Source organism: Erithacus rubecula (assembly GCF_903797595.1).
Source record: "Erithacus rubecula genome assembly, chromosome: 13".
In the NCBI taxonomy this organism is placed as follows: Eukaryota; Metazoa; Chordata; class Aves; order Passeriformes; family Muscicapidae; genus Erithacus; species Erithacus rubecula.
Genome location: NC_136665.1, coordinates 8,016,449 through 8,042,282, shown reverse-complemented (window position 1 = coordinate 8,042,282; position 25,834 = coordinate 8,016,449). Strand labels below are relative to the sequence as shown.

The 25,834-nt window shown below is 36.8% G+C and overlaps 1 protein-coding gene across 4 annotated transcripts in view; it reads left to right on the top strand.

The window, feature by feature from the left end:
- Positions 1–25,834, top strand: part of ERC2 (ELKS/RAB6-interacting/CAST family member 2) — a 400,862-nt gene that overhangs the window by 318,884 nt on the left and 56,144 nt on the right. For 3 of the 4 annotated variants that reach the window (XR_013775763.1, XR_013775764.1, XR_013775765.1), the window contains one exon: positions 23,089–23,279. The exons of the other annotated variant lie outside the window; for it this stretch is intronic. The gene's annotated coding sequence lies outside the window, so the exon portion shown is untranslated. The remainder of the gene's footprint in view (positions 1–23,088; positions 23,280–25,834) is intronic. 4 annotated transcript variants of the gene reach the window in all.

Sequence of the window (25,834 nt, the reverse complement as noted above, 5' to 3'; positions counted from 1 at the left end):
TCACATTTCTATTTGCAAAGTGCAGTCAGCACAAATTCTACTTCACTGTGGTTGGGCAGTCAAAAATTAAATGCTGCTTCATTTCTTTTTCTCCCTCTCGATTTTCCACTGTATTTTCAAAAATATTCAACCCTGCTGTAATTATACTGAAGTTTATTTCATTATTTGGATGAGAAAACCTGTAAATTTGAGTTGGTCTGCCATAGCTGCTTTATCACAAAATTATGGAATGGTTTGGTTGGAAGAGACCCTCCACGCCTTGTCCTTGTCCCTCTGCCATGGGCAGGGATGTCATCTCCCCTCCACCAGCATCCTTCCCTTCAGGTCCAATGTGCTCATTTTCCAAGCCCCAGGATTCCTCTTGAGGGGGTGATTTTAGTTAACAAATAAGCTTGCACATTATTTCATGTTTTATTGTTGTTACTTCTGTATAGTTTCTCATTGTATTCCCTAGACATTAATTCTTTTCTTGCCAATATCGCTTGCCTTTCATTAATTCGATTTCACCAGTGCCAGACAGGGTAGAAAAAATAAATAAATGGAAAGGAGGATCACTTCTAGGATAGGTCAAATTTTAGGCCTTAGTCTTAAAGAAAAAAACACAAACTCACAACAAAAACCAAAACCATGATGCTATAATTCTGTGAAGACATTACAGTCTATTAAGTTAACAGTGTAAATGTTTATTTAACAAATAGTTTTTAAAAAACTTGTCGCTGACCCAGTGTGATAAATAACCAAGGCTGGATTAATTTAAAAACTCTATCCAGCCATAAGCCACAGGTCATAAGAAGTTTATGTGAAGAATGCAAAGCCATAGTCTCAGGCACTTGCACTGTGGAGCTTACAAGCTGCAGGACCTTGCTCTTAGAAAGTTTTGACTGGATTTTGTCATATACACAACTGGGGAGTGCTCCAGAAGCATTAACATCAGCACTTTAGCTGGGATTGTGTTGCATGTGCCAAAATGCCTTCCTGTTTCCAGCATTTTTCCTAGTTTAATTTGGCAGTGGGAAGATGTGCAGTGTCCATGGTATAGCTGTCACTGGCCAGAGGAGATGGAATCAAGAAAAAGTGGTTGGCCTTGAACTAATGATTGAATTACAGCTGGTGTGATTAAACTGAGTTTAAAACTACTGTTCCAAAACCAAGAACTTGCTCTGTAGCATAGGATGAGTGTGACTCTGTCTGCTGGGAATGTGCCTTGGAAGGAATGGAATGAAATGTTCTCCTGGAGGGCTGCTGGAATGGGCCCTGTCTTGGAGCACTTAGACCAGTGTCATTCCTGAGCTTTAGAAAACCTGCCTGCAGTTGTTCCTTAAAGACAAAGTGCACTGGGTTTGTGTATCTCAATCCAAGTTTCACAAGTACAAATTCTCTTTATTGTCGACTGAAAAGTCCCTTATCTGGTCTGGCTCCCAGCCGTGTGAGTTGTGCAGCAATGTCTGTGTAAAAAAGGCAGATACATTCTGTGCAGAAATAGGGTGATGCAAACATACAGTAGCATTCCAAAGGAATGCAAACTTTATTTTTTTTCTGTGATGTCTACTAAATGTCTACTAAATCCTTACATATTATATATTGTTTTTCTCACAGTCATACTTGGAGGGGAATTTGGAAGACGGGGTGCTTGGAATATGAATTCTTTCAGATCCACTCTTAAAGAGCAAATTAAAGAAGACTATCTTCCCCTTTTCTCTCCCCCTCCAAAATTGATTTATTTATGGGAAAACAAACACGTCAGGGTTCCACTGTGGACTGTATCACCACTTGATGTTTTATGTGCCTCAACTGTTGTGTTTTCAGATTGCAAGCCCCAAGGGGCAGGGACCATGTCTTCTTTTGTTTGCACAGCACTGAGCCTACTGTCACCACTCCATAAATAAGAAGTAATTATAGTGTAATGCACCCATGTATTTTGAAAGCTTGGATCTGCTCCTGTTGAAATCCAAGGAAATTTTTCCCCTCTTACTTCAGGGACAAAGGATAGCATACTGTATTAAGTAGTGGATTTCTTTTTCACACTGGGGGAGAGTGTTTATGTGAGGAAAATGGACTCAAAAACTATAATGCATCCTTTTGATTATGTTGAGTGAATATATAGGAGCTGTTGTGAATTACAAATACTGTTTTGAAAGATGATAACCAGTTTTCCAATGCTAACGACTTAGCTTATTAATGCAATAGTAAAATAAAAAATGGAACTGCTCCCAACTATGGAAAATTGTAATTAGAATGGAAAATTCCATCATTCTACTCAGTAGACACAAAGGCTTTTCTGAGTGCAAGGAGTGCAGAGAATACTAGAACAAGAATGAGAAACCTGTTTTGAGCTACCATGTAATCTGAAAGGCACACCATTTTTTAAATATATGTGAAACATACTTTAATGCTGAGACCTTGTGTGTTAAGGTTCTGCCTGAAGTGAAGTTTTACGGCCAATTTATAAGGTCTTGCAAACAGGAGTTTACAGTGGAAACAGTGACTCTTACCTTAATTGTAGCAATGTCAATAGCATTGCTGTAATGAGCATCTGGCTACATTCCATCTGTTGACCACACCAATGGGTTTTGTGCATCATAAAAGAAGTGTTTCCCCTCCATATTTGATTTTCCACATGGCAATCCCTCCTACATGCTCCAGTCCTCTCAGTTTATTGGAATCCCAACGTGTGAGCTGTGTGAGTGGGAGATGGGTGTTTCTGCACACAGACAGCCCAGCCCATGCTGGCCCCACGTTTTTTCAGCTGCCTGAACTGCCCTTGTCACTTCCCCACTGCCATCCAAGTCCCACTGCATGAACCTGGCTGGTGATCCTGTCAGTGGCATGCAGCACATTAGCACCATGCAGTAAATGCACGAGCCCTTGCAGCAGGAGAGCAAGACACGAGGTCAAAAGGATGAATTTCGTATTTAGCACATGAGATTTGGCAGATCTGGTTACTGGGATCTGCTTGGGGGCTGCTTATATGTGCATTTGTCCAAGCTGTGTGTTTAAAAACATTACAAAAAAAAAAAAAAACAAACCCCTGTGTACTTTTAAATAAATGTTTTTCAGTTCTAAGTCACCTCATTACTTCTTTAATCAAAATAATAATTGAATGCATGTCCCTACTAAACTAGGTCAATGATTTGGAATAAAACGTATTTCATATGAAATACAAATAAAATATTTTTGTATGAAACCCCAGATGTGCTTGTAAGGTTTCACAGCAGTACAAACAGTTGCTTTTCTTCTTCAAAGGTATCTGCTGTTATTACAACTTTTAAAGGGTGATCTTTTCCAATATCAATGTCTCTTCCATCTACCCCAAGGTGAGATGCTAAGAATATCCAAGCTATTTTATGCAATAACTCACTTTTACCATGTTCATGTTTGGGTCTTGGTGCACTTATTCTGGGAACAGAGACAGTTTGTAGTGACCTGCCTCTGTTACAGACCTGTATCTGTAATCTAATATACACAATTTGGCTTGCTGGGCAGAGAAGAAAAAACAAAAAGTGCTGTAACTTCTTGGTGTCCTTGATTCCTGGTTTTGTCAGCATTCAGTCCCTATGGCTTAGCAGATCACACCATTGGTTTCTCTCATGTTTCTTCAAGGTGAGGGGAAGCTCTGTACAAATCTATAAACTCATCACCATGTCTCCCCTTAAATCCTTAATAATTATCCTTGAAGGCTGCTCACTTGTGTCTCACAAAAGAGGGTCAAATGATGAGCAAAGCTGATAAACACTCAGTCACATCAGGGCTGTATCTTCCTATTTATCTCACCTTGTTTCTTTATAATTTTATCAGAAGAATTTTGGACAAAAATTTGGACAAAAGGGACTGAAGTCCTTGAATGGATAATAGGTACAGTTGTAATAGAAATGACTAATTCTGAATGTTATGATCTCTGTGATTTTGAATTTTCTCTTTCAGTAAATCACAGGGCATCACAAATCTGGAAATGTGCACTCAGGGAAGTTTATTGAAAGCAATTATGTAAAATAGCAGTTCTTGGCCATTCTTGTGCAGATCCTTTCTTGGGGGAGTGAGAGAGTAGGGGAAATTTTACCCCACAATTTCTTAGGATTGTGAGAGTCTTCAGAGAGCTGGGAAAGCTGCAACCTCACCCTTACAGCCATTGCATTCTCTTGCTCTGAAGCAGGTCAATTCCTACCTTCCTTTAAAAGTTTCAATTATTATACTTCTGGCTGCATGGGGCAAATAGAAACTTCATCTGAATATCTTTTCCAGAAGCCATAATTACCCAATGTACTTCACCTTTGTTTTTCTTTGGGTATTTTTGGTATGTATATATAGGAATAGTAGTATTTCTAAAAGTGTAAATTGCCAAGAGTCACTTAGTTTTGCTGTTTAGGCTTTTTGTTTCTTTTTCTTATTTATTGTCTGCAGTTTGTATGTTGTAGGCACCCTAAAAATTTGCTCACAATAGAAGACAAGTCAGTCTTTATCTAATAATCCATAGAAGGACTACTAATTTAGAGATGTCAGAGGAGTATTGTAATCATAGCTGTCCTTTTTACAAATGGGTGAATAATTCCTGTCAGTGACAAATGAGGACTCAGGAAAGGATTATTGAAACAAGAGGCTGAGCTGGGTCAGTTGAGATTCCCAGTTTCATGAGGTGCCCTGGCTTTGCTGTGTGCCCTGTAGGTGTTCACTGTGCTGCCCTAGCAGAGCCATTAATGTGTGGTTAAATTACTGAGCATGTTGTTTAATCCTGGAGCATTTTGTGCCTCCTCTAAGTGGTTTCTCCCACATCACTTAGGAGTGATTAAAATTTAGGAGTAGAATTTTATTTTTTTCGATTTGTATGTGCCTGCCTGTAACTGCTGAGAATGGCACTGAAAATATGGGGCTGACCATGCAAGTACAAGGCATTAAAGTTAGTTCATGAAAGAGTTCCACAGATCTTGGCTGATAATTTTCTTTGTAAATCAATCTGTGATTGTTGCTTTTGCTTTTGCCCTATATTTAGAAATAATTTTAAAAAAGATATTCCAATGATCAAAAGCAGAATAGGAATAAAGGGCATATATCTAATGTGCATCATATTGACTTACAAGATAGAATCAAAAACCAGGGTTTTGTTGTATATAGTGGCTTTCATTTCCCCTGTTCTAAGCATTTTCATGGTGTTGTACCTGGGATCTTTGGGTTCTTACTGTAACTAACCTCAGTCAAGTATTGTTGTTTGCTACCTGAGGGTCTCAGGCATACCAGTTCAAAGTTAGGTTATTTATTTGCTTATTTTCCTTGATGTATTCAGAGAAGATAAGTATCCAAAGAACCAAAGACTTAGATGCTTATTTTCATAGCCAAAGGTTTTGGAGTCTTTAAGGATGTATCTCTTGGAACAACAATAAAGAAATTTAATTTTATTGGAGCCAAAATATTTTTCAAATGTTGGTAATTAAATTGAGTCCATAAAAAGGCTGAGATATTAATAAAAAGGGTGGATATTTTAATATTAGGAGATATGGCAGATTGCAAGATTCATGATTAGGAATGTGGTTTAAAACTATCATAGTTACACCTTTAACCTACAAACTGTCATGTTTTAAATTATAAATCCTACATAACCAGGGCATGCCAGTGGCTTTTTTGTACTTCACTGTACAAAACAGAGGATGTGGAAATCAGAAATACATTTTTGCAGGAAGCAGAATTTAGAGGAGTCTGATGAGTGAAGGAAGAATATAAATCAGGCAAAACTATCAGTCATGTCTCTAGAAGAAAATAGGGGATGAAATGCTCAGAAGAATTGTCACAACATTCAGAGACTGAAAATTGTAAATAGCCACTTAGGATGACTGCAAAACTGTGATGGAACTATTTGCAGCATGTATTTCACACAGATACAAAGTTAGTGGGGCAGATAAGAGAAGTCTGCAACTGGGGAGAATTGAACACCAAAAAATTGTGGTGAATTCTGTAATTCTGAAACTTTCACTTAAGATACACTGTTCCAGCTAAGCAAAAAATTCTGGATCTGTTGGAGGAATCACTTCAAGACATGTTACATGTTATGCATAATGTCATGGGGGTTCTTTATCAGTTCTTTTCTTGTGGTTTTAGCCATGGCAGGGTCATTACACAGGGCAGAGGACATGGAGAATTTTGCTGTAAACAATACAGATTGGACTTGCTCACCACCCACACACTGCTCTCCTCCAGGATCAAGACTTTTCTCTGGAAGCTCATGCACAAATACATACTCAACACAGATTTTACACACCTGTTAATAGTTTTTAGTACCCAGCATAAGAGAGTTGTGATCAATGCTACTCTTGTGGATAGTTCTAATTTCAATTAAAATTGGCATCTGAAAATATTCATAACACCATGTTTAGATGACTGCTGCAGTCCCTTTCTTGTCTTAAAAACTATAAACCTGAGAGCAAAACAGACTCTATGTGTGTGGAACAGGAGCAAGAGCAGAGGAGTGGGGAGAAAACTGCATTGTCCAGCTAGAGCTTTACAGTGGGAGGCAGACAGGGCAGTGTCTGACAGTGAATTCCCAAAGGAACAGCAGCAGAGGTGGAAGCCCAGCAGCCCCTGAGATCTGATCTGGGATACAGGATAAGGGACCTGCACAGGCATGACCGTGGAGAAAGTGATTGAAGTGCAGCCTTCTTTTCTCCAGGTACACCTCTGCACAAGTTTGGGAGCATAATTTCTATCCCAGAATTAAAAAATACTTGAATGCATTCCCAGTCAGTAGGAGACCAGTTTGTGGAATGAAGGGGCTTTCGTGGTGTGATATTTCAGCTGCTCTCTACCAGAGCTAAGGAGGTAATCACCACTGGTACTGTTTTCCAGGGTGGCAGCAGAGGGGGTCCAAAATGCTTTTTCTGTCTGATAATGTGCTTAACTAGCTTTCAATGAAGTTGCACATCATGGTTCATCGCCCTTGAATTTTTTTGAGGACCCTAAGTGACTGGTTTAGTGACTAGCAGCAATGTATCAGTGCAGATCAGCAGCAGATAATTTAGTCTGATCTTGTTTGATTTTATAGGTCTCCTGAAAACTTTGTTTCCACATACCAGCAGCTTAACAGACAGACATATGATTTCAAGCTGCTAAACTTCAAGGCTTGTTGTAGAAGGGGCAAGAATGCATGGTGGAGGAAAAAAGGGTGGAATTAATGCTGGGAAAGAATTTTACTCTGGCTTATACTCTAATGCATTTCATTTTTAGACACACTGAATATTATGCATTTCTGCATCTGTTTGTGGTAGAAAAAGCCAGAAATTAGATGACTAAATTTTAATAAATAAAAATGTTTTCATATGAGTATGGCTCTCCGTGGTCCTCTAAAAGGAAAAGAGAAAGTTTTTTACAATTCTAAATATAGCTCAATATCTACAGTGATTCTTGGAGCTGTTATTTAAAAGGTTCTTTTATAGAAATAAGGATGTGTCTTTCAAATACTTAATAAATACAGACTATCAGTGGACTTTGCTGGGCTTCCAGACTGTGTTATCTCAAGGTGTAACTAAATGGATTAAATGTAGTTTGGACTTTTTACCTTTGAAGTGAGAAAACCCAAGGCTTTTGTGTTTTTACTTAATTCATGCAGTTAGAAAAACTCTTGTGTTTAAACACTACAAAAAATGGAACCCAAGGAATATAAAATATATTTTTATGAATTGTTTTTGTCTTAAGAAATAAGATGATACACTTGTTGAGTTCAACAGACATTTTCCACAACTTTTTTTTTGGTCAGCAAATAAATCTGATTTTTAAATATCTTATATTTTAATCTTAAAATTTTGTTTTTAAAAATGACATATTTCAAATGTCTCTAATTCCTGTCACTTCTTCTACTTAGTTGTTTTTCTCTTATAGTTCATGTTCAATCTAGGAAACAATAGCATTACTTTAATTTCAGGCAGGATTAATTTGAATCAAATTTAATGGTGGTGTGTGTGTAGAAGGAGCCAAAATACTGTAACAGAGATCTGTCTGGCATTAACCAGGGATTGCAGGGTCTCACTTTTATGTGCCTAAGAGCCTGATGTATTTATGGAGTGTAGGATAGTGGATAGTTTCCTTCTAGTTTTTTACAGTTTGGCAAGGTATTACTGGTACGAGCAGGTATTTCCTATATGCAGAATAGGAAATACTGCTAATATAGTTAATAACCCACCTAACAGAGGAAAAAAAATTAAAAGGAAATGCTTTAAGGGCCCTCATGGTACACTGTAGTATTAAACTCATGGCAGCCCATGGCCTCCAAATAAAATCTTACAATTTGGGTGTGATGTCACTCTGGTCAATTATTTGACTGTGGCAGCAACACTGATAGTGATATCACACCTATGAAAACTGGAATTCCTCCAGCTGGATTGGAAGGTGTGATCTCCAATCCATCAATGTCAGCTGAGAGTCAACCATTACCTTTTACATCAAACCATAAAAGCAAGTTTTACCTTTTCTGCTGAAGCATGAGGGTGTTGTTCAAGCAGCTCATTCTTTTTAGGTCTTATGTGTGTAGTTTGTGCATTATGTTCCTCTGTGAGCACTTTGATTGCATCTTCAATCATAATCAGTATTTGGTGTTAATTGGTGCTACTAATTTGTTCTCTTTCCAATAATTTTAAACTTCACAACATGAATTGTAAGGAGGAGCAATTATATTTCCATTTTGAAATTAAATTATGAAGACCTGTGTATTAATTATTTGGTATTTATTTATTTATTTGTATTGGCCTGGTCTGTGAAAAATTGTGTCCCTAATTTCACCATGGACACTAATATAGTACAAAATATTTAAAAAAAAATCATTGTTATGATAGATGCATTTAATAAGCTGGTAGTACTGTAGTTTGAAAGTGTTATATATTTTTTATTCTATTTAGTATATGGATGCAATAGTTTTTTATTTCTGTCATTCTTAGGAAGAAGAATATCAACATCGTGTAAATACATCACAATTTAAACTAATATGGGGAAAATATAAAAATACATAAAAAAAGGACCAGTCAGTTAAATTTGTTAGTAATAATTTGAACTATATTTGTTGTTTTTCTGCTGAGTTTTAATGGAGGTTTTCAGCTACTTTAACATCATTACTTAACAAAAATTTCCACATCTTTTTTATTTTATAATTGCAGCACTTCAGAATTTTCTTTCTGACAGCAAAAAAAAAGAAATTAAGTAAGTCATTACATTAAAGCAATATATGGGGTTTATTATCTGCATTCTATATTCCCAGTTTACAGTCTTGCCTAGTTATCCTTTCTTCTTTTAGAGGTTGTCTGACCTTTCTTTTAGCTGATAATTTTATAAAATTACCTGGGACACTTGCCAAGTGAGGTATCTGTCTGAAGAGTTGATACTCTGCACAAATGGTTCCAGGTGCTTAGCTGGAAAGTCTCAGCTATTTCCAACACAGAGAATAAAGGAAAATAAAAATCAAACAAACCAGCAAACTTGTAAATAATAGTTGTTTTAAAAGATTTCCTGTTCCAGTTGCTTCAACACAGTCTCTTGAGTGCTAGCAGTTGGATAGTATTAATTTCATTTCCTGTTGTCCAAGAAATGTTTGTTAAATTTACTGTTGAAGAATTGTGCTTTCTGTGAGATTCTTAAGGAATTCATCTGCATAGGAAAGAAAGGGTAATTCAGCTATGGGGTGAGAGAGCTGAGGTACCTGTGCAAACAGGTGGGAATTATGGCTGGGACTTCAGGAGACAAGGAGGAAGCTGCTAAACTCTGCAGGGGGGGGTGGGAGATGGGAATTGGAGGAAAAACATGATTGAAAATGGAGGGAACATTGGAACTGACAGCAAAATCCCTCATGATAAAAGTGAAGGGAGTCTGGGAGATCAGTGCAAGTGGGGACACTTGTCCCCAAGCAGGGACACTGACAGTCGGGTACATGGATGCAGCAATGTCACAGTGAAGGGAGCCCTAGAAAGCCAGAATGAATCAATGTTTGTTTGATGATGGATCAAACATCTTGGCTAGTTGGGCATAGGCCTGATATTCCTTCTGTGTAGTGATTGGGGCAGGAGTCCTGGGGAAAGCAAAATACACAGAATTAAGGGCTGTATCTTAACTGTTATCTCATGAGACTCAAAATTCAAGCTGAAGTGATGATTTTAGCTCTGGAACTTTTTACATTTTGCTTGTTTCAAATCATAAGCTGATAATGTTATACCATTCCATTTATTTCTGTGTGTGGAGAACATGTGAAGTAGATTGCAGGATAAAATGTGATGGATGTCTGGGCTTTAATTGTATTATGCAGTTAGCATTAGGGTAGGTAGAGGAAAAAAGAAAGATCAACTTCTCAATATCTTTTTAATCAGTAAAGAGGTCTGCTAATCAACAAAAGCTGTAATTTGTTTCATCTTCAGTATGTATATCTGTATCAGGCAGCTTGTAATATTTTTAATAATTATTTTGTTATCAATTGCACAGTTCTGCTAAGGCATTGTTTCTTTGAGTGAGCTGAATGGCCTGACAGCTTTTACTACAAAACCTAAAAGTGTCAACATTGGCAAATAGTTCTGTCCCTTTTTTTTTTTTTTCTTAATCTAAAACATAAAATCTTGAACTCAGTAAAGCAAAGTAAATAAAACAAATAGGCTAAAAGAGACAGCTGTGTGCTTTTGTGAAAAGAAATAGTAACAGTGGATAAATCAGAAAGCTGAGGATGACATGATGCAAATAAACCTCAGTGTATATGGCAGTTCTCTGTTTAGGATTTTCTCATAAAAGTTCAAGGTATAAAAGCTTAAAGGTGGAATAGAGTACTGCCAGAATATCTGACTTTTCCTGCAGGCAACTTTTTGAGGCAATGGAAGTATTTAGTTTATCTAAATATGTAGAATTTATTATCCAAGAAGACAAGGTCCATGCATGAGCAGTGTTTACAAAACAATGGCTGTCAGACCCTCTATGGGGTTTTTATTTGACAGAATCTGGTCAGTACATGGAGTAAACATGATGGAATGGAAAGGAATTCAAGAATCCTTTTTTGTGAGTCTGGTGCAGAAGTCTGAAATCTGTAGTAACCAGGAACCACAGCTTCTATTCTGGAAAGTGTGAGAGTATCTGGTTATTCAGAAAACTGATGCCAAGGTGCTTGCCCTTGATTTGGGAATTCTGTGTGTTAACACAGAATATAATTTTCATCAGTGCAGCATTTTGCATTAAAAGAGGTATAAAATGTAATATACTGCAAGATATTTTATACATCTGCAAGTTATGTTTGTAGGGTTGTTTTTTCATTTTTTTTTTTCCTAAGTATTGAGATGAGCATTTTTCCTAATGTAAGAAATCAAAGTGTTATCTTAACCATCAGCTACAATTTTGGAGTTAAAATCAGAAAATATGTCTCTTTGGATTTCAGCAGAGGTTGAGAGAATCTTAAGCAATGTTTTCCTCCTCACATTACTATTGTCACATGCTCTGGAGGACCTGTTATTAAGATAAAAGCCATGTACATCTGTCTAAATATTTTATTGTTAAAGCCTGAAGTTCTTGCCATATGATTCTCTTCAAAATTCTATGCAGATTAGATGCTGCTTAAGCACTGTGTGCACTACCACCTGGAAATATTGTTAAGTACAATCAATGAGGAGAAAAACATCAATGATAGTCACTTTGAATTCTGTAAAAATAATTAAATACTGATTTTTTAACTGCATTTTTTAAAAAAGGGTCTATGTTTCCAAGGGGGTTTTTTCCCATTAATTTTTAAAAGTATATATAAGGATTTAAACTTAAAGATATGTTTAAATAAGGCTTTTAGTGCAAGAATAAAAAAATTAGTGCCACCTAAAAAAGCTTCAAAGTCAGTCTGTCAGGTTCTTTATGGCAATGAAGCTCTCACATTATCTTTTTAATGTTGAAATCAGTTCAAGTCACTGAAATTTCTTTAATGAACTTTAGGGCACATCTTCAAAGAAACCTGCAATTGAACCTGTGGAAAGGCCAATGCCTTTGAACTGTGGAAAAGAAGTTTATCCTAGATTAGCTTGATCTTTTAGTTTACTCTGCCTTCTAATCTAGTAAGAAAGATCTAAGCTTTAAAAATAACCCTGAACTGCAGTGACAACCCAAAAGTAGTGTATTGTTAGGGAGAAATTCATTGCTTCCCTTAGGTATTGGCATTTTAAATTTGGAAGTACAGCAAAGTTGTTTATTTTGTACTGTGAAATGACCACTCTGGGTCTCCCTGAGCACTACATTTTCTTTATTTGTTAAGAGATGTTTATTTGTTTCTTTGTTTATTTCTTTCACTTGTAGCTACCTTATAAATTGAAAATTTAACTTCATTTTTGTTTTCATTGTCCCTCTAACATTTCAGTGTATTTCCATCCAGTTCAGTCTTTCATCACTCAAATGTGGAACAATGTACCTTCAAATGTGAAAGAAATAACAAAGTCTGGAACAAATTACAAAGTGATGGAGAAGGGAAATGCAGAGCTGTATGGAAATAAGTGCATTAATGCATAGGTTCTGATGCACATGAGTGTCTTTTGAAGGACACTTCATTTTTAGTTTGAACTTCTGCTTTTAAATTTTACTGTAATATAACATATTTGCTTGGGTGAGTACTTGAGGAACTTTCAGCATTAAGAGTATTCTTCTTGATAGAAATTCCATTGGATTTTGGATTTTGTACTCTTTCCAGGTTACAATAAGAAAAACATGGAAGAGATTTTGAATAGAAAAGACCAACACTCAGTGGTTTGCAGCTGGCAATCACAATGACTCTACTGATGCTTTTATTTTATTAAGTGGAACAGGTCAATTTGCTATCAGAGCTGAGTGTGTTCCTTCTCTGATGGAAATAAAAATACAGGTCTAGCAAAAAAATTAAATTAAATGACCACTAGTTTCTTCTTTTCAATCTTTCTGTGAAATGTCTTTTAACAACTGTCTCATTTTGTGGGATCAAGGGGGACAAGGATGGTTATGGCTCAGCTGCCAAAGGAAAATGCACTTTTTGTCTATAGCACTGACTTCCAGAAGTGATGTTATTCAATGTCTACTTTTAATTATCAATTAAAAAGCATTTACACTATGAAGAAAGTGCAAAAAGGCAGAATTAGGTAGAAAATTTTGTTCAGAAGAAAGAAATCGTGTTTATAAGACTGGTTTTTTGAAAAGAATAATATTGAAGGGAATAATATGAAATGTGTTTGAGGGAACAAAGAAGAAATGCAAATTATATGTTTATTCAGCTTATAAATTATGCGATATTGTCCTGTATTTAATTTTTTAAAAGTTAATTCCTTGACCTTTTAAGGTCAATGGGATTTTCACCACTGAATTGATTGGTACTATTTCACCTTTCATCTGTGAGAAGCAGTTTCTGCTTTTTATTACTATTTCAAAATGGTATCCTTCCTTTTCTTCTTTTCTATCACTCCAGTTTCCTAAGAATTTATAATCTTTTGCATCAAAAGGAAATCTTTTTCCTGGTACATAGTGTATAGTTGAAATCAAGTACCAGGCAAAAAGCTGGCTGACCTAATGGGCTGGTTCCAGCAGAGCAGACGTTTTGAATCTGGACTTCTTAGTTATTGAGGGTCCAGGATTTTGAATGCTTTTATCCTTTTATTGGTGAATGCACTAAAGTGCACGCAGACAGAGAATGTTAAATTGGCAGTCAGATAAACTTGTTAAAGCAGTGGGAGTTTTTCCTTTCTTTCTACGTGACTTTATCATCACAGTGGAGTTAAAAGGCAATTAGCCCTTCAGCTCTTTCCTGGCCAGTTTATTGGCATTTTACACACAACTGTTGAATAGACAGTGCCATATTAAAAATTCCAATGAAGCTGGCCTGGGGATAACAGACTCTAAATTTCTGGTTAATGTAGGTTTCCTTGGGAGGAACTATTGCCAAAAAGCTCGGGTGAAATTATCTAAAAACAGTACCTATGCTGCATGTACTCATAGTGATGGAAAATTGTAGTAGTCTTGCTACATGCTGTGTTACATTTCCAGGGAAATATTTTTATAAAGAGTGTTTGATGAAAAAGTTTATTCCTTTAGTAATAACAGGCTACCCACTGTGTTACTTTAGGCAATGAACATGGTGAGTAGAACAAGACATTTTCATCATCACAACAACAATCATACTCACTTTGCATTTCTGTAATTTTTGTCTGAGGTCATTAAAACACTTTACAAACATTAATTGCTCATTTCTTTCAGTATCTGAGAAGGTGGGAAATAGATCATTATGTCAAAATTTTGACCAAATGTAGTCCAAACTTGGTTTTTGTTTTTGTTTTTTTCTGTTTAGTTTTCTTTGTTGTTATTTGGGGGAGGGCATGGGTTTAGATTTGTAAGGAAACACTGGGTTGTTTTTTTCTCATTTCAGGGTCAGTAGAAAATCAAACATGTTTTTTGCAGTTCTTGCACCCCAAAGTATTAAGAACCAAAACCTGACCATAATATTTTTCACGACTGAAGAGAATGAAGTACAAACACAAGACATATAAGCTCACTACTGGAGAGTAAATTGAATTTTTCATACCATTTTGATTTTAATCTCATCTGGCCAAACAAAACAGAAAGTTTTTGATAGAAGTGCCTGAGATTATTATTGTGTCTTAATGATGCAATCATTGGTTCTATGAATAAGTTTATTTAGTTGAATTTTGTAGCTGATTTTAATTTACTGATGTTAGATCATGAGAAATCCATTGAGGTCTGTGAGTGTGATTGGGAGCCAGAGGATAAAACCAAAGAGTAGATCTGGTTTTTAACCTGACCATATGCATTGCTCACACTGCTCCAAGCTGCACTGGGGAATCAGCAAAAAATCTCCTTAGGAATCCAACTCATTTTTGGATCAGATCTCTTTCAGAGTAGGGAAGGAAAGCTGCTTGCTTTAAAGACTCAGAAGTCCCATTTTTCACTATGTTTTAGTTTGCATGACAACTCCAGAGGGCACTCAGATTTTGTTCAGAGAGCAAGTGATGGATTTATGCTCAGTGTGCCTTAACAATAAACAAAGCAAATCAAAATGCCTTCATTTGCTCAAATATGTGTGAGAATTTCTTTCAGTGCATAACACTGATTTGAAGCAATCCTCAATACCAGCAGGTCTGTTTAAAACAGTGTGTACATGTATTTCAACTCAGACTTTGCTTCTGATACTCACAAGCAATCATTAATCTGTAACTTTTGTCCTTTAATACAGCAGATAAATATTGCAGGACAGCACAATGGTTTCATTAAATGGGTAGTAACATTTAAATTAAAAGTCTGGAATTTGGAAAGTGCCAGATTTACATTAGCTGATATAATTTTATTTCTTTTTTTAGGTATCCTTTTGGTTACATGTTACAGCACTTTTCATTACACAGCCATTTACTGCCTTTTCTGTAGCACCTCACTTCTGTTCCAATGCTCCCCATTGCACTGGCTCCATCCTTGAGCTGCATTTTAAATGGGACAGTGACTGTGGGAGGGACAAGCAGTTGGGCAACTTAACCCTGTCTGTGCTCTTGCTTCAGATTTCTTATGTGCTAAGAAATTGTGTGGGCCAAAATAAATACAGACATGATGTGAACTTCTATTTAATTCAGTCAGAGCTTTTCTGAGATGCAGAGAGCACCTTCAGTAACTTGAGAAAGATAAAACCTCTGCCATGATGACAGGAGGAGTGTCTGGTCATCAGGAGCAAAACCAGCACTGGAGCAGGAGTGGTTCTGAGCTTCAGGCCACCTCTGACAGTTTTCTGGACTGCCAGGAAAAAACCAATTTTTTCACATCTACTAAGTGAGGAAAATACAAAATACAATTTTATTTTATAGAGATGTGTCAAATACAACATCTTGAAGACTATGCAACTTTTAAAAATGAAAAGGACTATAAAAACTGAAGAACTTTACACAAGCAAGCCTAATACATCAGAGCAAAAGATGAAGACATCTGCAACAAAGACTTTTGAAACTGTGCCCAGTGTCTGTGCACCATCTTTTCCCACACAGACAATAATGCTCTTCTCCTATCACAAAGAAGAAAGTGCATTGTTAGTGCTCTGGAGAGATCCAGATCTGGTGATGAGCAGCACAGGGAAGTCCAGAGAGCAAACAGCACTACAGCTTCAGGGAGATGCTTTGCACAGGCAGCATTTTAAGAATCTGAAAGCAACTGCACTGTGTAAGGAACATTTGTCCTGTGGACAGAGTGACACAGACCCTGGAGTGAAAAATAACGTGTGATCATTAGTTAGAAAGAGCCATAATTTATAGACACCAGGGGGCAGAATTAAGGCTGCAAGGACACCTATAAACCTGGCATTCCCAAGCAGAGGGCTATTTATGTTCAAACTCAAGCACACTTTTAAGTTTAAATGTTTGAATGGTATAGAATTTGAAACAAAATTAGAAACAAAAACATTTAAATGCAGTTGAAAGAGAAGTGAGATTCTTCATTTGTTCAAATATGAATTTTAAAGCCATTTTTAATTAGTTTCAGCTAACACTTTATTGTTTGGGCATAAATTAGTCCAGCTTTCCAAAGGAAAAACATCAAACAAATCCTTTATTGAATGTTAGGCCTCTTTTTCTTACTTTCTGAACTGCAGAAAACAGTGTAGATAACTGCAGCTTTTTATTTCCAACTGACCTTCCACGTTCTGAAACTAATTTGCCATACTGCTTCTCAAAGTCTGCTCAAGGACTTCCTTTAGCAGAATAATGTGGTTCTTATTAAGCACATCCTATAAGACCCAGGAGGATTGCACGCAAAGAAAATAAGACGGAAACACAAATGAATTTCCATCCTCCAGTCAGATATATGATATTGATGACCAGGATGCACATGAAGGATATTGTAAAGAAGACAAAGGAAAAGAATTAAAGCAAATGTCTGACAAATTGGCTGTCTTCAGATGCAAGGATGACAAGTGGTCTGTGCAGCTCAGTGGAGGACATGGAGGCATCAAGCCAAATTGTTATGTAGTCAACAAGTCTCTTTGAATCACATGGTTGTGTGTAACCTCTCTTTTAAATGAGGCCTCAATTTAAATTACATCATCATGAAAGACTTAAAAGCCATGAAATTCTATGTGTAAGCTGGTCGTTTTGCTTAACTCCAAATGTTTTTCACAGTCATGAATTTTATACTTTTACAGGAATAATGAGATATTCTGTTAAAGTGGAACTTCTTTTAGATATTATTTCCCTCATTTTAAGTAGAGGTACCAAATACAAATAATTGTGAAAATAAGAGCTTTAATTTCAAATCAGTTTCTTCCTTAATTTATTTTTCAGCAAGGTGACAAAATAATTTCATGCTAGCTTAATTTGGTGGAAAAATGCACTGAAATAGCTTCAGTGTACTATAATCTCTATAACCTGTGATGTTCTCATTCCAATGTAACTAAATATAGATTTCAGAGGTTTTATAAGGTTAATGAGGAATCTTTACCCTCTGTACACATCTCAGTGCAAGTATAATTTAGTGAATTGGCTCCAGAATTATCACTACTTTTTTCATTTAATTCTTCAACAAGATGCAGAATTTGAGTAATCAGAATTGCAATATGATTTTTCTATTAATCTGTTTTAAATCTGATATTTTCACCATGACTAATCCATGAAATTTGTCAACTTTGTCTGTGATTTACACAAGCTCTATTTATAAAGAGAACTTGTTTGAGTCCTAAGGCATGGAATATTATTTCCCAGCATGCTTTTAGTGACTTTTTACTAACAAGTATAAACAAAATGTGCTCATTGACTATATTATTATTTCAAGATCAGGAGGTAAAACATGAGGAATGTTGAAGAGTATATTCCCTGCAGCAGTGTATATTAGTCTTAAGCCATTAAGAAGAAAATAGCCTATCATATCAGAGTTGGTAAGGATGGTTGTGATCATGAAGTTTACCTAAAATAATTGGATAACTTGCTTGTAGATTAAAAACATATGTGATTCTTGTATGTCTTTATGCCGAGGCTTTAGAATTAATTGCTGTCAGCATAAACCAGACCAAACAAAAATAGATTTGCATCAATTCTTTGTAATGGGGGAAAAAGAAAGGCTTGAATGACAGTGAAGATAATTCTGTTTTGTATTTGGGGGGAAATGGCTACACAATGTTCACATACAGGAGTGCCATTTACTATATATGGAAAAGAATAAAGATCCTTTATGTAAATGTAATAACAGGCAAGTAATACCTTCAAAGGAAAGAAAAACAGTCTCTTGGGCACAGAAAGTTCGTCTGCTCCAGCTGTCCTCTCTCACTTGTTGGGGGAAGACATTTGGGGAAAGGCCAAAACACAGATATTCCCAAAGCATCCAGTTTTTAGCTCAGCACAATGTCTTAATCAGCTTTTCCTGAGCTGCTCTGCTCCATACCAAACAAGCTATAAATGTGCAGCACAGGCACGCTGTGGATAATCAGCACTCCTGTGGTGAGGAGAGCAGGAGGACTCTGGGCTGCAGGGACAGCACAGCCCTGCAGGCAAGGGACAAGCAGCATCACTCTCACAGCTGAGCAGGAGCTGCTGCAAGCTGTGCCTGTCTCCACGTCATTTCAAATTGAAATTGTATGGTTTTATGAAAGATCTCCAGAAATGACACACACTGGGATGACAGATGGCCAGCTTGTTCCCAGATCCATAGCACAAGCTTGGCCTCTCTGCAATCAGCAGAAATGGCTGTAGATTATCCACATACCCATCGAGTTATCAAAATGCAGACATCCCCTCATGGTCCCTGGAGTGAAATTCCCTTTGTGGCCAGCTCACAGGAGCGCTCCTGGCCATGTGGGGAAGGGTCAGGGAATGCATGTCCTCAGGTGCCTCTGCCATGGTGTTCTTATGTGATTGCCCAAGCCATGGCAGGGGAATTCCATGCCCTGGTGCTTCTGGTTGGCCTTTTCTCTCTCCTGCTTCCTTATTCACTGCAGCTCGTGTTCTCAGAGCCCAACTTCTCTTAATCTGATTTCTGAATGAAAACAGTCAACTGCACCACGTCAAAATTCTTATTTCACAATGTCCTAAGAGTCTAGGGGAAGTTTGCTTTCTACTCCAGGCTGGAATCTGACTCAGAATTACAATTTATTTCAGACTTGCAAAAGTATTTAGCCCAAAAGGATATTTTGTGGAGGACAGAAAAGAACTTAGGGTAGACAGATGAATGTTTTGCATTTCCCTAGCTAAAAAAGCAGTTGAATAAATTTTCTTTTAATTGCTCATAGCATAAAATGGAAAATAAGTGGAATCTCAGCCTTTTAAAAGATATTTTTAAAGTAGAAGTGAAAAATAGCTGTTTAGAATTAAAGTCTGATTTAATACCATAAAACTTAGAAAGTGATTTATTGATCATTTTACTTTAGTATCTCAATGTCTCCTTACAAATGCAACTGTTCCCTTCAAGCCTTGACACTTGTCTAATACTACTGATATATGCAATTTATGAATAACCAGTGGGGCTACATGGATTCTGTTATTCTTCCTGGATATCCCGGATATTTGGAGCTAATATTTTTATGTGTGTTATCCTAATGTGCACAGAATTGCTTGGGACACACTTGAAGCTGCATCAAAGCGTGAAAGTTCTTTGTTTAATCTGTTCACTGCATAATTGAGCAGAGACTCCTGTATTTTCTACATTAGACTCTTAAAATTATTGCTGTTAAAGAATTCTGCTCTACATGGTTAACATGACATGTTTGTATGAGAAAAAATGCTCTCCTGTGTAAATGAGGTCTACAGAATTTGCTTAAATATTTGTTGCTTATGAAAGTTCTACAGCATGGGCTTTTCCTCAGGCATACATTTATCAGCTGAAATCTCGATTGTTTTGCCTGTATTATGTCACTCACGTCTGGCAAGAACAGCATCCTGCTGTTTGTGAACTGACCTCCTGCTGCTGCTTAGCCACTTGTAGGATTCTATCCCAATTCCTCTAATCCACTCTGTTTCAATAGCACCATATTTGGGCTCCTTCACAGATTCTTTTGCTGCTCTGTTTGGGATGCTCTATGAGCTGAATTAGAATTTTAATGTTCCGTTCAAAACAGAAGGAACCTTTTTGTTAAATGAGAATATAAGGAATAATCTCCTCCAGCCCCTTGGACAGAATCTCTACACATGCTCTGTATTATTTCCCTTCAAGCTTTTGTCCAGAAGTTTGGGGCACTATTTCAATATATTGGTTTACTTTGTGTAAAACATATCCCATTTGAGGTTTAATGTTGCAATAAGGCCTGCTACCATCCTAAATTGTTTCTTTCCTGTTGTAACTCCTCATTGAGAGTTCAGTGCTCCTTGTTTCCATTATGTCAAGGGTTTGCTGAAATCTTTTCAAGCTCCTTGTGCAAGTCAGGCCTAATTAAAGCAGAGAACTGAAAGGACTCCAAAAATGGTGTTAGAAACGACACCAAAGCACAAAGTGCACTGTAGGTATTTTTGCCAACCTTTCAAGAAGTCAGGAAAGATGTTCATATATCTTTTTCCAGTAGCTATTTTCTGATCCCCACATAAGACAAGGTTTAGAGAGGACAACTTAAAGCTTGGTTGGTATATGTATGTATGTGTGCATATATATATATATGGAGTATTTTTATATATGTGGTCTGTCTCTTTACTTCACACCTAAGTCTATTAACTTTACTGGATCTATTTGTGGTCAATATAGCAATTGAAAAAAAACAGGATAGCAGAACATGATCCTTTGTAATGCAGAGTTCCTGGGTTTATGCTTGCTTTAAGAATTATTCTTTAGATAATGGGATTTAGTTTACTGAAGAATAAAATGTGGTTAAATGATAATGCCAACTTTATTCTTTGAACAAGTTCTTTGGACACAATGTAATATTGCATGAGTCTCTCTTGTACAATATGAAAAACCTTCAGAATATAGAGCTTAGCTAAGCATTTAAAGAGAAAAAAGATATTATCGAGGTGATACATATTTCAACAATTTCATAAAGTGTCTCTCTGAAAAATTCATTTTAGAGTATGTACCATGTTTGCTTCAGTTGTAACTTTCTGCAGGCCAAAGTTCCCTCTCAGCTGCATCATCTTTATCATCAGAAGCCACCTGGTACCAAGACCTGCTGAGGAACCCTGTGAATGAGGTCAGGGATGGAAACTGAGAAAGAGCAGCTACAGCAATTTGATATAATGATGAACTTTACAGCTAGAAATGGAACAGAGAAGATAATGAAGAAAATGAGGGAAAGGATTCAGAAAGAGGAGGTGAAACAGGGATAGAGGCAGTGAAATATGGGAGGAAGCAGAGGAAACAATACTGCAAAAAAAAGAAATGGAACGAAGAAAACTTATTATTTGGTCTCCTTTCTTACATTCAGCAAGTAATCTGTATATATTATTTGTTCACAAATGTGTTAACATTTCTAATGGTAGCCAATAGAAGAAAGATGTTTAACAGCTTTTATCAAGGGATTTAATCTATGGAATCCAAAATGAAGAGGTTTGTAAGTGATTCCTCTGTGCAGTGTCTGTGTGAAGACTTGTGGTTCTATTGCTCCTTCTCTGTTTGTACTTTAAAATTAATTGAAAGCCTCATTGTTTTGTTTAAACTGTGAAAGCTTCCAAGGTCAATGAGTGAGGTAATTGACCTGCCTGTTGTAGGACAAAAATATGTATGTTAAATTGCATAATTAGTTTTAATTACATAATTATGGTGTTTAATATGGGGGGGGTCAAAGGTTACTATTGCATTTAGAAGTCATGGCAAGAAACACAAAAATAAGCAACATACTTTAATTCTGTGTTTCTTTGGGTTTTAAAAAAAAGGGTCTACTGTGATCTATCCTTGACCTTGGATATTTGATGATTATAGCAAATAATATATTGCTGTTACCCTTTTTGGAACCATAGAGACACCTTTGTAAATGACTAAGTGACTTTACCAAAGACTTCATTTAGGTTCAGAGTACACAAAAGTTAATCAACAGTGGGAACTCAACTGACAGCAATTTAATCTGATTGGGTAAGGTAATTACATGATTACCAAGAGTGTTTATATATGGACAAGGATATTTTTATTGGAAAAAATCCTAATTGCTTTCTTACTGAGAAGAGAAAAAAACAAACAAATTTGTTGTTGCAGGTTAAGAGGACATCCTTCGTTCCTTGAAATAGCTGCTTTTCATATTTTTGTGACAAAATGAACACAGAATTCTTTGCAAATTTGCACTGGGATTATGTTAGGAGTTCCTCTGTTTCTGAACTTGAAATAATGCCATCAAAATCTTGTTTCATTTAAGCAGCTTGTTGCTCATACATCAATTGTATGATAACCTAAAGATGTCATGATGCTTGTAATTAATTATCTCTTTCATTGTGTGTAAACACTGTTGCTTAAATACAGGTTGATTTCACCAAACTTAAAGCTAAAGATCCATTATACTAATGGATATTTCTGGGAAGGAGGGCAGTATTTGTTTTTCCATGATGGTAAAAAAAAAAGAAGGCACTATGTAAAAGATAGTAGATAAAAGATGGTGTTCCTAAATACTGGAAGAAAAGGTATCATTCAAGTTCTCTGAATGGTCCTTTAGAAAATGTTCTTTCATTCTATTGACATAGAAGGGAGTGTTGGGAGATGTATCTTCATTAACAAACATTAACCTCTGTTCTTACCTCCTGAAGAGCACTGCAGAGTAGAATCCATTTGGATGATAAATATTGGCTTGTTCCAAATCCTGTTTAAGGAATGAACTGGGCCTGGCCCTGGCACATTTATAGGGCTGTGTCTAAAGCTAGATGCTAAAAAAAAAAAAAAAAAAAAAAAAAAATATATATATATATATATATATATATATATATATTGGCACTTACAAGAGTAACTTCATATGACAGTGGTAACTTTTGAGCACATTCTGCCAGTGGAAATGGGATGCAATCCTCTCAAGACTGACTTCTAAGGACTTGAAAAGTTAATGAGCTACATGTTAAACAAGAAATAAATGAATTTTTGAAATTAAATATAAAATTATGGAAAGAAGTTCTGTGATATATTCCATGTTATAAAAATTACATGTTCTCCCTTTTGCTAATTTTTCTCTTAAAAGTACTTTAGAAAATATTACAATTTTGAATTGTTTTTCTAAACCAGATGATCCAGTCACTGTTGGAGGCACATAGCCACGGCAAAATCTCATGCTGTACATTGATCACCTGTCCAACCTTTGCCTAGAGTGTGATCCCCAGTTCCTTCAAGAGATCCATCTTTACCTGTCTATAAAGAAGAAGAGGAGGAGGGAGACATCTGGGATATTCAAGTATCAAAGTTTAACACCAGAGCAGGTCGAATCTTGATTTATATTATTCTCTATATGTGTTGCTAGTTCTGACTCGGGTATTTGGCTGGAGATTTTTTCAGTGATTGTATGTGGGCATGTGTACAGGATGTACATATGTATGGTATGGGTGGAAGTTGTCCAGTGTTAAAGTGTTTTTGTTTGGAACTGCTCACCTGCTGGAACTGCACGTGCATTTTTCATAGTCCTGTGGTGTGAAATTGAACCCAAAGTCACTCTGCTATTGAGGAAGCTGCTAATACTGAGCATGCCTGGAGTCTGGACCTCTCCCTTGAACATGTGCTGACCACAGAGACTGAGATGTGGCAGCTTGTTTAAAACTCTAGCTGGACCATTGTGCATTTAGCACACAACCAAATCCAGGTCCCCCCAGCACTGTGCTCGTGTTTGTTCACTTGTTAAACTTTCTTCTTACTGTTCCTCTTCCCTTTACAAGAGGATTTTGGTATCCCCAGAAAGCCAAGGTTTCATTTACTGTCCTAAGGACTGCCCCTTCAGGAGTGTAGCACAGCCCACACACAAACCTGGAATATGTCCAACTTGTTCTTTGAGCAGAATGTGAACCCCTGACCTGCTGGGCCTCCGGCAAGAGTGCTGCCTACTGAGCCACCAATACCCAGGCCATCAATAAGTTTTAAATGCCAGTTGCAGACTTCACAGAGATAATGACTTCAGTGTGTAAAGGTTTTGTTGTGGAGGCTGCAGTCTCACACATGGCGTGACAGAGTAAATATGCTAAAACCATAGAGAGCCCTTGCATAACTCCCCTTGATATAACAGTTTTTGTAATATGTTTCAAGGCATGGAATATTATTTAAAGGGACCCTGTTATGTAGGCTTAGGCCCAAAATGAAGCTATTATGAAAAGAATGTTTAGCAAAACCAGAAATATGTCCATGAAATTGTTGGAGTGGGAATTTCAGGGTAACCTTGCTTGGATTTAAAGTTGCCTGCATGACATTGCACTGTTGTGCTAGGGAATGAGAACCAGCAAATGAAAATACTGTTAAGTGAGAATCAGCAACTGAGCAGAATAAAGATGTTAGAAGGCTATTACTGTTGTTATAACTTCTTAAAAATCTTACCTCATCCTGAGAAAGATGAGATGAAAAAATAAATTACAATTTAGTGATTCAAAGCAGCATTATTGACACAGGTAAAACTATGTATTTGCATTTTAATAATATTTTTAACCTGGGCACAAGTAAGTAAGTTATTGCATTTGTTAAATGAAAATGAAAATGAATATGAAAGAAGTTTCAGGTTTTGGAACGTTTCAGTTTGTTTGATGTTTCCTATTTAAAATTTAGCATTAAAGCATTCAAGAGATACATTGATGTTTGCAAACAAAGTGTTATTTATAGACTTGGATCAGGAAGGAAAACATGGCCAGATCCAAGCTAAGACTTAGGCTGTTGAAAGGCTGTTAGATAAATTGCATGAACCTTCTGTGGAGCACAGGCCAGGAACCCAGGACTCCTTTTCCCAGCTGAGTGCCCAAATCACTAGGCTACAGACTCTTGCTCCCTCTTGTGTTCTTTCTCCTGCCCAATCAATCTGGAATTATTTTTGCACAATGAAAGAGCTTCAGTGGTAGAACTTTGATACTGATTGGAACGTTCTGCTAAAAGACAGTGCTGGTCTGGAGAAGGAATGGGAGCAGGGATTTGGCTCCTGGGATGAGCAGAGCTGCTGCCAGCCTGGGAAGGACTGGTGCTTATGTGCTGGTTCAGAAAGAAATAGCACCTGGAGAATTTTGTAAGGAACCCACCTGGTTGGTGGTTATAAGGCTGGCTGTGAGAGCACCTGGTGGGTCAAACTCTTCAGATCAGATGTGCAGCTCCCACAGGAATGGGGATGAGCTGAGCTGAGCTGAGCAGGTACACTCTGGCCATGCACAGAGATGCTGCTTCTGGGTCTGGCCTGTGTTGCCATCAAAACCTTTATTGGCAGCAGGAGCATCTCCAGGATGAAGTAGGGGCCTCCAGGATCACCATTTTGGCTACACATGCCTAAATTCTTCTCACAACCCATTTTGAATTCCTATATTTTTGGGGGTTTTAATTAGTTTAATTTGACATCTCTTTTGAATGTAGAACTGAGAGGTTTTATGAACCTGTTTTTCAAACAAAAGCAAAGTTTTAAAGAATGTGTTATAATTAGGCAAGATGACAGGAAGAATTTGTAGTTCAAAAGTGCATCAACACTGAAGAACCAGAGACAAACATAGTGTGTTTTGAAGCTTAAAATGTGAAATTGTTTTGAACACTTTAATGCTGTTCAGGCAGTACTGTAGAGCAGTGTGTATTAGATCTGAACTTAGGAATAGCCAACTAAATTGCATTGCAGTTATAAAACAAAAGTTTGTCAAAACTACTGACTTAATTCCTAGGCTCTTTTTTTATTCCATATGTATGTTTTTATGAAGTCCTGCAGTGCAGGCTCTTATTCATGCAAATGTGTTTATCTGACTCAATGGAATTATTCTGGTGAATAAGTCAATGTCTAAGATCAGCTAGGATGAGTCTGGTTTTCCTTTTA